Here is a 15,239-nt window from a genome sequence, read left to right as displayed (position 1 = left end):
CAAAATAATAATACTACATGTGTCAATGATCAACCCGTTCAGTACGGCTGACGGATATATTAGTCACTAGATTTTTTGGCACACAGGCGAGTGCCGAATATATTCGTCAGGTGTTAGATCAATTTCTGAACAGCTGCCGACTCGGTCAGGGCGTTGATGAAAGTTTTTCTTGGCGTACAAGCGACTGCCGAACCGTTTCGTTTGTTTTGGTTTGTCACATAGGCGACTGCCGAAAATTTTCGGCGCTGCCGATTATTGACGGCTTTCGGCAACGTGGCAAAATCAGGTGATACATCAACCCAATAGCTTTGTTTTGGTTCCGATTTTGGGATTATTCTAGAACTGCGCAGAACTCGTTGCGCCGTAAAGTAAAATCCGGAATCGCTCCCGTTTCAATTCTGCATGGTATGGAACCCGAACGCTTGACGCACTGACAGTAAACAGCTGATTCTGATTGTTTATTTACTAAACACAACTTTTTGAAATTTTGAATATTGCTAATTGCTTTGGTTTTGGACCTTTATATTTATTTTAAACATTAGGACTAAAATAAAAATGAATGTAACTGCATTAATAGTAGATACCTAGTTAATTTTTCAAAGATTTTTTTTACACAATGTATTTTGGCTTATTAGGAGGAGCTTTTAACATCTAGCGATACATCAGCTTCTTCTGACGATTTAGAGGGTGTTTTGGAAGTTGTTATACCAGAAGTGTTGCAACATAGGCAGAAAAATGAAAACTATGCCGAGAGCATAATGCCCATGTATACAGAACAAGAATTCTTAGAGCATTTTAAAGTTCCGAGACTTGTGGTCATAGAGCTAGCTAGAGACTTCCAGGAGTCTGAATATTATCCTAAAAAAGACACCGGATTTTTAAGAATTGGTGCTGAAAAGTCAATATGTATTTTTATTTGGTACGCAAGTCATGAAGCTGCCTCATTTAGAGATGTTAGTGACAGATTTAATATTGCTATAAGTACGTTACATGTTTTAATACACAATGTAACTTACTTCTTAAGTAATAAGTCGAAGGAGGTAATATGCTGGCCAACAGAGAACGAAAAAGTTGTAATTGAATAACAATTTTTGGAAATGGGTTTTCCTGGTGTGCTTGGGGCTATGGATGGGTCACATGTTAGGATTGACCAACCTAAAAATGATCCAGAGAGCTATTTGAATAGAAAGAAGTTTTATTCCATTCAGGTAAGTTTTATGATTGAATTTATACAAGGCATTAGACAGTTAAAATTATTTTTCATCCACTCGACCATCATTTCAACCTAAAATGACAGTCAAAAATTTGTGCATGTATTTTTTGACTTTGAGAATGTCATTTTGGGTTAAAATGATGATTGAGTAAACCCAAAATAATTTTGACTGTCCCATTCCTTTTTGGCGACAACAAGGTTTTATTTGACAATTAACTTAAATGTTTCCTTTTTTCAGTTTCAAGTAGTCTGTGATTCAAGCCGTAAAATTAGAGATGTGTTCATTGGCTTTCCTGAGTCGGTGCACGATGCAAGGGTGTTTAATAATTCTCCACTATTTCATAGTTTACCCGAAAGATGTGGAGAAAAAGTTATCCTAGCAGATAGTGCCTATCCTTGTCTATGCAATGTTTTGACACCATATAAGGACAATGGTAATTTGAGTGAAATTGAAAAAAAATTTAATATCAAATTAAGCCATTGTCGCATTGTCATCGAACATGTCTTTGGAATTCTAAAACAAAAATTTAGGCAGCTATACCATCTAAAACTTAGAGATGAGACATTGATATGTCATTTTATAAGAGCCTGTTGTGTTTTGCACAACTTAACTTTAAATCTAGAGCAGAAGTTGATTGAAGAGCCTCAAGGAGCTGATAATATTCCACCTCCATATGTTGGAGAAAATATTGAGGAAAACATGGCTGGCAACGCTTATAGGAATTACGTAGCTGCCCTATTATTTAATCAGTAAAATAAATAAAAAACTGTTTATACTTTATTATGCCTTTTATTTTTGTCAATAAGTGTATTTTTGAGTTGTCTCACAAACAAATGGGTCACACTATTATATATACATACATATAAGTATTATGAAATAAGCAAAAGAAATAATTAACAAAAATTTACATTTCCTAAGTAATATTTTTAACAAAAAAGGAAACACACTTTGCTAATCTTAAGACTATGGAAAATACAAATGTGTACTTAAAACTAATAAATTTCTCACAAAAAATATAGATTCTTATAAGTATAGCTGCCGCATTGATATGGTCAACTGTATAAAAACTAGCTTCCCACCTGCATAAAAATTTAAATTCCATGTGCATAGTATTGTCTAAGGCATTGTTTGACATGTGGAATGCTGATGGTTTTTGACAGGTGACCAAATTATTGATTGAGGCAATTATAGCTACCTTACAATTAAAAAAAAAATTTAAACTCATTCTGGAAAATAATCTTAAGAATTTTAAACAGCCTTTTTGCCTTACATAAGGATCACAGTTTTTTAAATTAAATCACAAAGCGTTCCGCCTTAAGATTATAGAGGTAATAACATAAATGTATATTATTAGGTTCAAAACAAATGCAGGTCTCATATAATGGGGTTACTAAGCACCTAGGGTTCAGAGAATACATTTCATGACTGCTTTATTTACACTATATTGATATTATTCTTGATGACAACACTTACTGTAGGTATTTTAAGATTGTTATTGTTTGAAAAGGGTGTTATGATGGAAATTATGCTTTTTACCCTATATGCAAAGGAACCCTATTTTATGGCACCTATTACTGGGTATCTTCAGTGTCTTGCCTTGCTTCCCAGGCCAGGGTATTAGTTGATTGTACCAATAACTGCAGAATATTTGTTCTACGAACCCTGTTTTCATGTTTTGCTGCTTCCAACTGTAACCTTCGTTCATCTCTAGCTGACTTCTCATTGTAAAATTTTTTTAGGTCATTCTTCATTTCTAATAAAATGTCATTTCTTTTTTTGTAGCTAGAGGTACTGCGTCTTACCAATTGTTTTCGCACTTGTTTTACAGATGGAGTAGATACAGTCGCTGAAATATTTTCCGGAATCTGCAGTACTGGTATTTCAACAGGTTGTTCCATGTTAGGGGTATTCGAAGGTGTACTACGAGGTGTATTACTTGGAGTTATAATACTAAGCTGCTTTCTCTGACTGCTGAAAGAATCACCTCCTTGATTTTCTTTATTTACATGAATTTCTGAGTGAATTTCAGAACTACTAGAAAGTAAAATAGTAGGAGTAATGTTCTTCTTTTTTCCATAGATCTGGTCAAACTCTTCTTCATATTCAAAAATTTTGCGTGACCTGCCAGTTTTGTTATTGTTATCAATAACTTTTTTATAATTTCTTTCAAGTGTCTTCCATCGGGTCTCACATTTTGAGGAACTTATGGTCATTTTAAATGTGTTGGAAAGTTCTCTTGCAACAATTTCCCAAAGGCGTTTCATAGACTTTACTTCAAAGGAACCTAGTCTTGCCTTATATTTTCTATATATTTTAATTAATGCCAATGTTTTCGGCCGTGAATTTAAAAATTGATCTGCTTCAGTACATTCACTTCCTTGCATTGAAGAATATTCAATTATTTCTTGGTGGATCACTAAAATTGAAAAAAAAAACAATCCGTTAAAGAGTTACTCTTTATAATCTTGTGAAATTAAAATTACTTACTATCTTGATCCATTTGAGAATACATATTCCAACGTTTTATTTTAAAAAACTAAAACTTAAAAAAAATCAATAGATAATTCTTAGGTTAAGTGAAATCTATCTACAAGAAAAACAATAAACAAAGCATAAAAAATTACTTATTTACTTCTTCTTCTTCTCAAATTTGGTGAAGTCGGGTAAAAGTGTAAGGATATATTTTTTGCGCATGTGCGAACTGCCTGATTCTGAATTGATCCCTACTCTCGAGCAGGGATTTTTGGACGATTCTAGAACAATTCTGAGCCGGTCCAAAAAAAAAACCAAAACACCAAACTTTCAATTCGTAATCAATTCTAAGTTAACCAAAACGCATAAAACAATCTGCGCATGTGCAAAACAATTCTAGGACGATTCTAACAGGAACCAAAACAAAGCTACAGTGTGATATTTCGAGTCATTTAGTGCCAGTTACGCCGAGTTACTGGAGTTACGTGCCAGTCTGATTTATAATAGCTTCAGAAAGACCACGCGGGTCCGTCAAGGAGCTCTGAAAGGGCAAAAAAAAGGAAGTATGATGAATCATATTGTGGGCTTACTGAGTCAGAAGTGAATAATATTCTAGATGAGATGACTGAAAGTGACTTATATGCAAGCGAGGATGAACCATTTAAAGACAGTGGAAGTGAATACGTTCCTGAATCTGAGAGTGATAGTGAGGCGATTTTTAGCTCCGGAGAAGATGAGAATGATTTGGAAAACCAGAGTATCCCAGAACAGAATACTGATACCAATTTAGACACCCCTGATACTTTTCAAAATGTACAAGATTTGCTGTTATACAGTGGGATTCAAATAAATTCGTTCCCACAGTTCACCAGTTTGACAGCACTGATAGTGGCCTCCAAAACGAAAGCTTATTGAACGAAAACCGAGAGGTGGAGTATTTTCTGAACTTTTTGTCCGAAGAAATAGCCAATGCTATTGTTGAAGAAACCAATCTTTTCGCACAACAACAAAATGACAAGAAATGGAACAATATTGACTTAAAAGAGTTCTACGTTTTTATAGCACTTACAATGCTGATGCCACATGTAAAAAAGTCGGACCTGAAAGACTACTAGTCTACAGATGATTTGATTGGAACTCCATTCTTCCGGCAAGCGATGTCTCGTGATCGATATGTGCAAATATTGAGATACTTGCATTTTAGCAACAACGAAGCAGCAGTGGAAGGTAATCGACTATACAAGATCGAATCCATTGTGAATATGTTTAAAAACAAATTTCGAAACCAGTTTTACCCCTTCGAAAACATCGTAATAGATGAAAGCATGGTTTTGTTCAAAGGTCGGCTGGTATTCAAACAATATATAAAATCCAAAAGGCATCGATTTGGAATAAAATTATACATTTTGAGCGACTGTGAAACTGGGTATGTTTTGAATTTCATTGTATACGTTGGCAAAGAGAAAAAGAAAAATGCAGATATTGACACAGGTCTAGGTTTGTCGGGAAATGTAGTTGTAAAACTTCTAGAGCCCTATCTCAACAAAGGACATTCATTTTACAGTGACAATTATTACACCAGTCCATATTTGGCAAGCTATTTGTTTGAGCATAAAACCAATAGTTGTGGAACCGTACGTGCCAACAAAAAGCACATGCCGATATTTGAAAAAAAGTTAAAAAAAGAAGAAACTGAATGGAGGAGCAGTAACCATATTTTAGCTCTGAAGTGGAAAGATCGTCGTCATGTACAGATGCTCACAACCTTTCATGAGAATAAAATGATTATTCTTCCTAATAGACAGGATTACCTAGGAAAATAAGCAGAAACCATTATGTGTTGCATAAAACATGGGAGCCATAGATAGAGCTGACATTAGCAGTGTGAATTGTACTAGAAAAACCATTAAGTGGTATAAAAAATTATTTTTCCACATATTAGATATTTCTATGCTGACTGCTCATACTTTATGGAAGATTTAAAACCCCAACCACACATCATTTCCTTCATTTCATCTACAAGTTATCCGACAGATACTTTAAAAGTAAGAATGTTTTTTTTTCTGATGGATTAATATTTGTTATTATTTATAGGTATCCAACAAATTATACCCCTAAACCTGGAGCTTCGCATTGTTTTTTGGACTTGCAAGGCTGTCGGAAAAACATTTTCCCGCGGAAGTCCCTCGAAAAAATAGCAAACTACAACTCAGAAGATGTTGGGTATGCTCTCACACAATAAAAGGGCCTAAGAAGAGAAAGGATTCAAAATATATGTGCAACAATTATTGTGGAGTCGGATTGTGTGTTACGCCATGTTTCTAAATATACCACGAGCAAGTCGACTTTTAGAATATAATTTTTTTAAATTTATTTTTATTCTTTCTTTTGTATAGAGTTTAAGTTTCAATCTGTCAATATATCTTTTGATTTGGAATAAATAAAATCATAAGTGAAATTTATTGTCAGCTTTTTACGTAATTTTTGTAATAAAAACCCATTTTTTAGAAGTGACGAATATATTCGTCAGCCGCCCATATGCCACTGTAAAAACTCCCGTCTGTGTGGCACGAAACCGACTTTTACCTGCCGCCGTGAAAGGTTTAATCATTCATCTACACATTTTTTTATTTCACTAAATTTTAATGCCGATTTATAATGCCTTTTCTTTCTCTCATATTAGAGTCAAAACATTTTATTTATATGTATCATTTCTAGTACCGCCATCTGTAGCCAACCTAACAAAGTCTAATTTTATAAATTACGGGTACTATATTTTAAATAGGGCGCGCTCTATCCTTTGAAAAGTTATATATTTCTTTTGTTCTTAGTTCTTGTTGACATAACAATTAACCTAGTTTTGTAATTATGTGATTTTAATGTTTGTTTAGACCCTGTTTAGTCCCTTCTCATGCATCTTAATGTAAGTTTTTTATCTTTAAGGTCCAATTGTTTATTTGTTAATTAGTTGAGCCTTTTTATCATTATTGTAGATGCCCTTTTATTTTTTGTTGATGTTTTTAACTTTTGACCTTGCCAGTAGCGCGATGGCGTGTTGTATGTTGTGACGAAAACCCTCATTGTATGTAAGTTTATTTTTAATACCTTCTATTTCAACACTTTTTATCCTTAGCTTGTAAGGTTCTTTATAGATCCCTGATGATGAACATCTTATATATCCGAAACATGTAGGATAGATAATTTTTCAAATAAATTTAGTGTAGGATGACCGAAACAATTTTCGTTACCCTTTGACTTATTAACTCCACTGCAAGTATGGACTACTTCTTCAACGATTTTAGATATGTTTAGAGAAAAATACTATAAATACATACATAAATTTATTTCGATCAGTTGATCATAGATTTATATATTTTTTACTTTTGTTCAGGCAGTTAAACATAAATTTATAAATTAAGCTTTTACAGCAAATGGCTATGTATTTATAATTTTTTATTTTTTTATTTATATAATTCTCTTAGTCGAGGAAGTTGACGAGTTATGTATTTAGAGAAAATTATTATAAAATCACATATTTATTTAAAACAATTGATCATAGATTAATATTTTGCTTATTGTAGCTCAGGCAACGAAACATCAGATTATGATATATAATTCTCTTAGTTAAGTCAGCTCAAGCCTCATAAACTTCAAGATAAATGATGGATGCACTTAGAAAAAAATTGAGTCGGAAACAGGTGTTCTGAATAGGTGATAAATTTATATTTATATTTTTTATTTCTGTTTAGGTAGTTAACGAAAGTTTACGTAAACTTATAATTTAAGCATTTACAGCATTTTTTTATTTATGACTTTTATCTTAAACAAATAATCAAAATTCACAATTCTCTTAAGTGAGACAGGTGAGCATAACTTCACTATTTATAATGCTTTTATAGAAAAATACTCCATATATAGAAGTTGATCATAGACTTATATTTTTTTTAAACTTTTTTTTATTTCTGTTTCATTCATAATTCTCTTAGTCGAGGCGAGGGAGCATTAATTCTCTTAATCTAAGGAATTGAACGTACAATATTCATCAATTAACTATCGATCATAATTTTTTATTTTAAACAGTTAATTATTTAAGTTCTTTAATCTCTTAGTTAAAGCATTTAAAAAAATTACCATGAAATCACGAACTTAATTTAAACAGTTAATGACCAATTTATGTTTTTTATTTCTGCTTAAGCAGTTGAAGATAAATTAATGATTTAATCATTTTGACCAGATGACTATAGATTCATGATTTTTTTATTCAAAATAGGTGATTATAGATTCATTATTTTCTTATTTCAAATAGATAAGCATAAATTCGTTATTTAAGCATTCCTGAATACCACATCTGGTTTATAATTTAAGGTCACTAATTTACAAGAATATTTAACTTACATATTTTCTAAAGTAATATTAATTTACCAAGGTTACCTATTTTATTAAATAACATATTCCTGCAAGGAAAATCTAGAATCCTACTTTCTCAAAACCCTACTCCATCTAGAGTTAAACAACCGAACAGAGCCTAAAACTCTTCACAAAAATTTCTACATTTATAAAAATCGATTCTTCCCAGCAGGATATTTACTTGACTGGCCCAAGCAGTAACAGATGGGGATGCAAACCAGTATTGATTTGCATTCCTGCCATGCATGTCTGCCTTACCCTCGCGGTTGCCAGAATGTAAGCATTAACTTATTTTTTAGCTTCTTTTACAAAGCATATTAAGCCGTATTAGTAAAGCAGGAATTCGATGTGGCAACTTTGTAATTCACCCTTCGTAAAACCAAGCGAGGGATGAAAATATAGTCACGTTGCCTCGTAACGTCGTTGGCATAACGCGTCTGGCTTGTAGATCTGTTTTTTAAATTCAGAAAATTCGCGATTGTTGTGTATTAGTTGAAGGACTTTTTTTGGTGGTTCGTATTTTGTATTTGGAAGAACTTTTTCAAGGCTACTCTTGTTGGTAAGTTCAATATCCTTTTGAACTACTTTAGGGGTTTGTTTTTGTTATGTGGTGAGTCACATGGCACGCATTAAGTTGATTTATTATGGACACAAATAATTTAAATTAATGTGCTTATTAAGGTTGATATAGAAAAGAAAATCATAGCTTTTGAAGTTATGCATAATAAGCCCCAGAGATAGACTTTTATAATAAACATTTATATTTCTTTTTTTGCAAAATTTTTTGCTGAACGATATAATAAAGTTCTTGAGAAGGTTGTTTTCTTAATATGATTTCTCATATTTCACTGGAAATTCAAGGTAAAAGGGTAAAGCAAATTTAATATTAAAAAACATAAATTTGGCGATATTACATTTTCCCTTGGCGATATTTTGCTGCTTGAAATTTTATTAAAATCTGGCAATTTTTGCGTCTATTTAATAAACTGTATATAAAATTGTTTTTTTTTATCGTAATTTTAACTTATAAAACGTTTTTGTAGCTTATATAATTGCGAACTTAGGGCTTTTTTAGCAGAGAAATATTAATATATATATTTTGTATGTATAAAGTGTACAATTCGTAGTCCTTTATTAGCTCATTTTTAGGTAGAGTTTTATATAGTTTTTTTGTAGCTCAAGGAATGGCTGAGCTAGAAATATTTTGGCTGAGATATATTGAATGGAATTTTTTCTATAAAAAGTTGAAATCGCAGGGATATTTTAAAATTCATTCAAAAGGTACTATGAAAAATCTGAAAAAAAATTAAAACTGTTCTTTAGGAACTGAAATAGCATAAAAAGTCAGCTCAACTGCATGGAGTAAAATAAAAAAATATTTATTTACTAGGAAATTTTAAAGCATAAAAAGACACCTTTAATAGCTGCAGAAAATTAAAATTTTAAAATTATGATATTATAATAATTATGAAAATAGCCCATTTTCCAAAATATAGCATCAACAATTCTTATTTGGAGGCATAATTTAAAATAGAACGATTCGCGTTTTATCATGTTTATATAAAAAGGGCTAGTAAATTGATGTTTTATTAAATATATTAGGCATTTTATTAGTTCTTGAATAGGACTACTGAAAAAGTCCAGGATAATAACGATTGTGCGTAGAAGGAATCCGAAAAGTTTAGTTTTCGTGTATTTCCTGGTCAAAAAAAAACAGATTTTAGCACTTCTGCCTTAATAAATCTCCCCAAAACCATCATTTCATTTCATTTATTCAAAGCCTTAAGATACATAACATGCATATAGGTTGCGTTACACAATTAGGAAATTAAAAATAAACAAAAACAAAAAGTCTTAACCTAGCTAAAACTAAAGATAATATAATAAAATAGTAATAAAATTTAGACAAATACACAAACTGGGCAAGACTGAGGGTATTCATACTTAGCTTGAACAGAAGAATATAAAGTGAGTCACAGTTAGTAGACACCCAAAAATTCAAACGAAAAGTCTTAAAGTAGTTTCTATGTGAACACAGAACATTCTTAAGTAAGACTGACTTAATTTATTTTTTTGAATGAATTGAGTGAAAGAATGAATGCAGAAATGAATGAAAGAATAAATTTTGAAAGTACTGTTTATGCTTTTTAACAAATAAAAGTAGCTTAAAATAATAAATTGAAAAAATTCTCATGGTATTGTACCTCAGAAATAGCGTAAATCATCATCAAACCCCCACTGGATTTGATGACCTATAAAGCAAAACTTTTCCCACTTCATTGGCTCTATTACTTACCTGTAATCCTGGAACGTAAAATCCTTCAGAGCTCTAAAGGCTTCTCACTATTATTCCCGTTTTTAAAAGCAATCAGTTGCTATCAGACAAAAGTCCGTTAAAAGTTTCCGGCTTCCAAATTAAAGACCATTTTACCCGGAATATTTCGACTTTATTATGCGCGACGCCTTGACTTGCGATTTTTTCTTGTTTTAAACTAAGAGCTGCTATTTCGTCAACGTCAGTCAAGCGTCCTTTTTTCCAATTTTTCCGGATGGCCGGGAATCGATTCAAGTCCAGACGTGACGCCGAACACATTTATTTCCGCTTCGAGTTCCCCTCTTACTTCTTTTGTTTAAGTGTGAGTCTCCTCAAGAATAACATGGACTCTTGAGAGACACTTTTGGGTATGTCAGCGTGATGCCCTGTGTGAAATTGCTTTATTTTTCTACGATGACAAATTGGTCCATTTGCGGATAATTGCTTGTTGGTTTAAGTATATTTGGTATTGACAACCAAATAAAAAAGGGAGTTTTTACATTGAGATTTATTATTTTTTTTAGGAGCTTAGGAGATAATAAGCTTTTAGAGGAAGTTTTCGGAACCATCCAGGTCGCCTTGGAAAGTTATCATTAGCCTTTAACAGGAATTTATTTTAAAAAATATCATTCATCTATCTTTCCAGAGTTTTCGGTACTCACAATTCTCTGGAAAAAGCTATTAGGCTACTCTGTTTAGCTTTTTATAAGCTAGGACTTGATTCAAATTCAAAAAATATTTATTTGCCAACATATCAATAACTAAATTATAATGTTAATTTCCTAGCAAATAAGTATGCATCTCTGCTTTAACAGAACCATTGCATAAACCCATTTTAAATAATAAAGATGGTAAGTGGTAGTACAATATTGGTCTACTCTATAGCCATTAACATACATATCGACGGGTTTCTGACAAAACATCATAAGCGACAAAAAGTCCATAAATTCATTTTTTTGGACAAACTGTTGCTTACGATAAAATACAAATTAGTAGTACTTTCCATGTCTTAAATATTCACTATTAACGGCCTAAAATGAATATTTACTTGATCGTAACCACCAATTATACCACCAGACGCTTTTTAAAATGTCACTATTTTTATCGTATGCGCCAACATGTTTCTGACAAAAGATCGTATGCGCCGTAAAATCGCGATGGTTACGATTTTGCTATTGTCGCTTACGATAATTTTTTTACCCCCACTCGTCGCTTAACGGCGATACAATCTTGTACAGACACGTTTATTTTGTCATTCCACTTTCCAGTTTTCATGGTATTACAAGGTGCATTACCGTCCGTTTAAATTATTGCTTTTTTAAGTAGTGTGTTTAAGAAGTGGTATAATACCTTTAATATGTACTAAGTATTCTATTGTGATTTTGCCGTGATTACTGTTATTGCCTAATGGTAAGTTAGTATTATGTAATTTTTTAGTACCACAAAGCAAGATTAAATCAATAAAACAAATTCAAATTAAATGAAACCGGATTTTGTTTCCTTACTACAGGGTAGAAAACAATATTTTTTTTAAGTTCATTATTTATTGTGCAAACTAACCCCTTGGTACGCAATACTTATCAGCAAATTATTATCAGTTTATTTACCCAATTTGCTCTGGTAATCCATTCCTATACTTTTTTTGCTGCATTTGAGTACAATATGTAAATAGTGTCAATTTTAAGGCCATTTTTTTTTTAATTAGAAGATTTTTAACATTTTGCAGTGTCTTTGTATCAAAAAATCGCGTTTAAGATTAAAAAGTTTGTTTTATATATTTTTTCTATTATAAAAGTTGTTTTTTATTTAGATGGCCCATTCAAGAGGTTACTGCATACCTATGATGGCTTTAAAAGATGTCAACGCGGCAACTTAAAATAATCCCACAAATCATGCAGAATCAGAGAATAATTTGCAAAATGAATATGCTCTTTTAAGTCCAGTACAATGCAGTAATAGCATTGAAGCAGAAGATCTAGTTCCTAGCATATGGGTTTTTAGATTAAGTTCGTTGTTGCATGCTGCCGAATGGGACACCTTAATTTTACAATTTTTAGACTTTATTTATGATCAAAAATATATTAAATTCCAACGCTTAAAAAATCAAATTCACAATTTAAAATCTAGAAAAGAAAAACAGACTTCATTTAACCAAAATCAGACCCCAGTCTATGTTGACTGTCACTCGACTAAAAAGAAATGTTTTAATTCAACTTTTTGTGAAGGTGGTGATAAATCCATTACAAACTTAAGCTTTGATGATTCTATCTTTATGTCTGAATTTCAAGAAAACACCTCAAAACATGATACTCCAGATTTCAATTTTCACCCTAGATCGCTTAACTTAAGTAACACTATCTTTACAGATAAAGAAATACAACTATTAAACTCTGTAATTAAATACAATTTTCATATAAGTCCAAAAAAACAAGATTTAGAACTGTTGGCGGTCGACTGTGAAAATATATTCTCTGTTTTAAATAATTTACCCTTAAAGGAAACTCTTAGGTCCCAGACGGCTTTTTGTTTAAGTAATTATTACAACAATTTAAACAATTTACCATCTAGATTTGATTTAAACCTTAAAACTTTAAAAGACTTAAAGAGTAAAATTAAGAGCGATGATCTGACTCTGACAAAAGCAGACAAAGGCAATTGTCTAGTAATTTTGAATAGGACTCAGTACGTTGATAAAGTAGATCTATTCTTGTCTTCTGACAATTTTTCGCATATTACTTTTAACCCTTTAGAGAAATTTTTCATCAAGTTTAAAAATACACTGAAACAGGTATCAAACACTTAAGAATTTTTCGGGACTAATAAGTTTAAGCTAACCCCTATCAACCCTTCCACCCCCCCCCCCCGGTTATATGGCTTTCCCAAAATCCATAGGCAAGACATTCCTATTCGTCCAGTGGTGTCCTACTGTTCTTCTCCTTGTGATAAACTCAGCTCTTGGCTGAATCACATTTTACTTTCACTTACCAACTTTAAGAGTTCCTTTTTCATTAAAAATTCTTCACAACTCGCGGATGAATTAAAGGATCGGACTTTACCACCCACATCCTTTCTAGTCTCTTTTGACGTCTGTAATCTATTCCCAAGCATCCCTCCCAGTGATTGTGTGTTGTTGGTGAGAGATCTGCTTAAGGACTGTTCCACTTTTTCTCAAATTCATATTGATAATTTATGCCTTTTAGTTGAGTTAGTTCTACAACAAAATTTTTTCCAGTTTAATGGATGTTTTTACCAGCAAAACACAGGAGTCGCTATGAGCTCAAGCTTATCCCCTCTGCTAGCAGAGATCTTCATGTCTAACTTAGAACACAAAATTAAGAACACTTCTCATTTTCACCACATCTTCTTCATCAAAAGATACGTGGATGATGTTTTTGTCTTTTAAGTTTCCTTGTTTTTTTTTTATAGATCCCTGATGATGGACATCTTATATGTCCGAAACATGTAGGATAACTGGTTTTTCAAATAAATTTTAGTGGAGGATGACCGAAACTACTTTAGTTACCCTTTGACATATTAACTCCACTGCAAGTATGGACTACTTCTTCAACTTCAAGCAAATACATCTTTTTTTGATATTGATAATATTCCGATAATAATGGTGGATGATTTTTCTGCAGCAGTTGACATCGCAACGGACAACGACATAGGAAACTACGTTCCACTTAAGCCTGTAAATTTAAATGATCTGGGGGAAACTGCTAATAGTGCTTCTTTAATTTGTAATATTAAAAAACCAATTATGTCAAATCAATTCGTAGACTATTTATCCAGTTCAGAATCAGGGAACGATGAAAATAAAACTCCTAAAAAAATAGACGCGACTCTGACGAATATTCTTTTCATAAAGAAAAAGATTCCGATATGAGCTTTTCTGATTCAGAAATATCAGATTGCAGACCTGATATCACCCCAGACATTGTAGGAAGCGCAGGCATTAGGAAAACTAAAAAGATATTAAAAAAAAAAATAGTAAAATAAACAGAAAGAGTATTAAGGGCCGGAAAAATGGTCCAAGAAAATCCTTGCAAAAATAAAAGATGTCAAAATGGATGTGCAGCAACACTAACGGAACAAGAGCGACATGAGATATTCGAATATTATTGGGGTTTAGGCAGTCGTTCCAAACAAAGGGTTTGGCTTCTATCATGCATAAAAGAACGGGAAGTAAGAAGAAGACGAGTAAATGACGTTAACCTTAGTAGAAGAAATAAAACGAAAAGAAAATTAAGGTTTGCTAACAATTTATTCTAAAAACCCTTTGTATCTCACAGATGACTTTACGCTATACTAAGGAAAATTTAGAAACTGGAATATTTCCCAAAGTCGATCAAAGAGGCAGACACAACCCACGTCATAAAACTTCAATTGAAGACAAAAATGAAGTTCATGACTTTATTAAAAAGTGACCCGCAGTTAAATCACATTATTGCAGATCAAGCACAACTAAGAAATACTTACCCAGCGAACTAAGGAATGTATCTTATTTATATCGGCTTTTCGCAAAAGAGCAATTACAGTCTCGCAAAATAAAAACTAATGTATCACTAAGAGTATTCAGGAAAATTTTCAATAATGAATTTAATATTGGGTTTCACCTTCTCAAAAAGGATAAATGTGTTCTTTGCGAATCTAGAAAAGACAAAGATGACAAATTCAGTGAAGCAGATGAATGAAGTACCAATTTCATATAAAAAAAAAAATGAGTGCAAACAAAACTTTTTAGCAGACCAACAGATCGCAACAGAGGATGATAGTTCTCTGTGTGCAAGTTTCGACCTTCAAAAAGTTTTAAATACACCTCATGGCAATAA

At 32.2% G+C, this 15,239-nt stretch overlaps 1 protein-coding gene across 5 annotated transcripts in view; it reads left to right on the top strand.

Annotated features, from left to right (window-relative positions):
- Positions 1–8,504: 8,504 nt before the first annotated feature.
- LOC126742578 (follistatin-related protein 4-like) overlaps positions 8,505–15,239 on the top strand; it is a 483,850-nt gene continuing 477,115 nt past the window's right edge. For all 5 annotated transcript variants that reach the window (XM_050449341.1, XM_050449339.1, XM_050449330.1 and 2 more), the window contains exon 1: positions 8,505–8,652. The gene's annotated coding sequence lies outside the window, so the exon portion shown is untranslated. The remainder of the gene's footprint in view (positions 8,653–15,239) is intronic.

This window comes from Anthonomus grandis, chromosome 1 (assembly GCF_022605725.1).
Source record: "Anthonomus grandis grandis chromosome 1, icAntGran1.3, whole genome shotgun sequence".
NCBI classification, from domain to species: Eukaryota; Metazoa; Arthropoda; class Insecta; order Coleoptera; family Curculionidae; genus Anthonomus; species Anthonomus grandis.
Note: the sequence above shows the minus strand (reverse complement) of the source record. Positions and strands in the feature narration are given on the sequence as shown.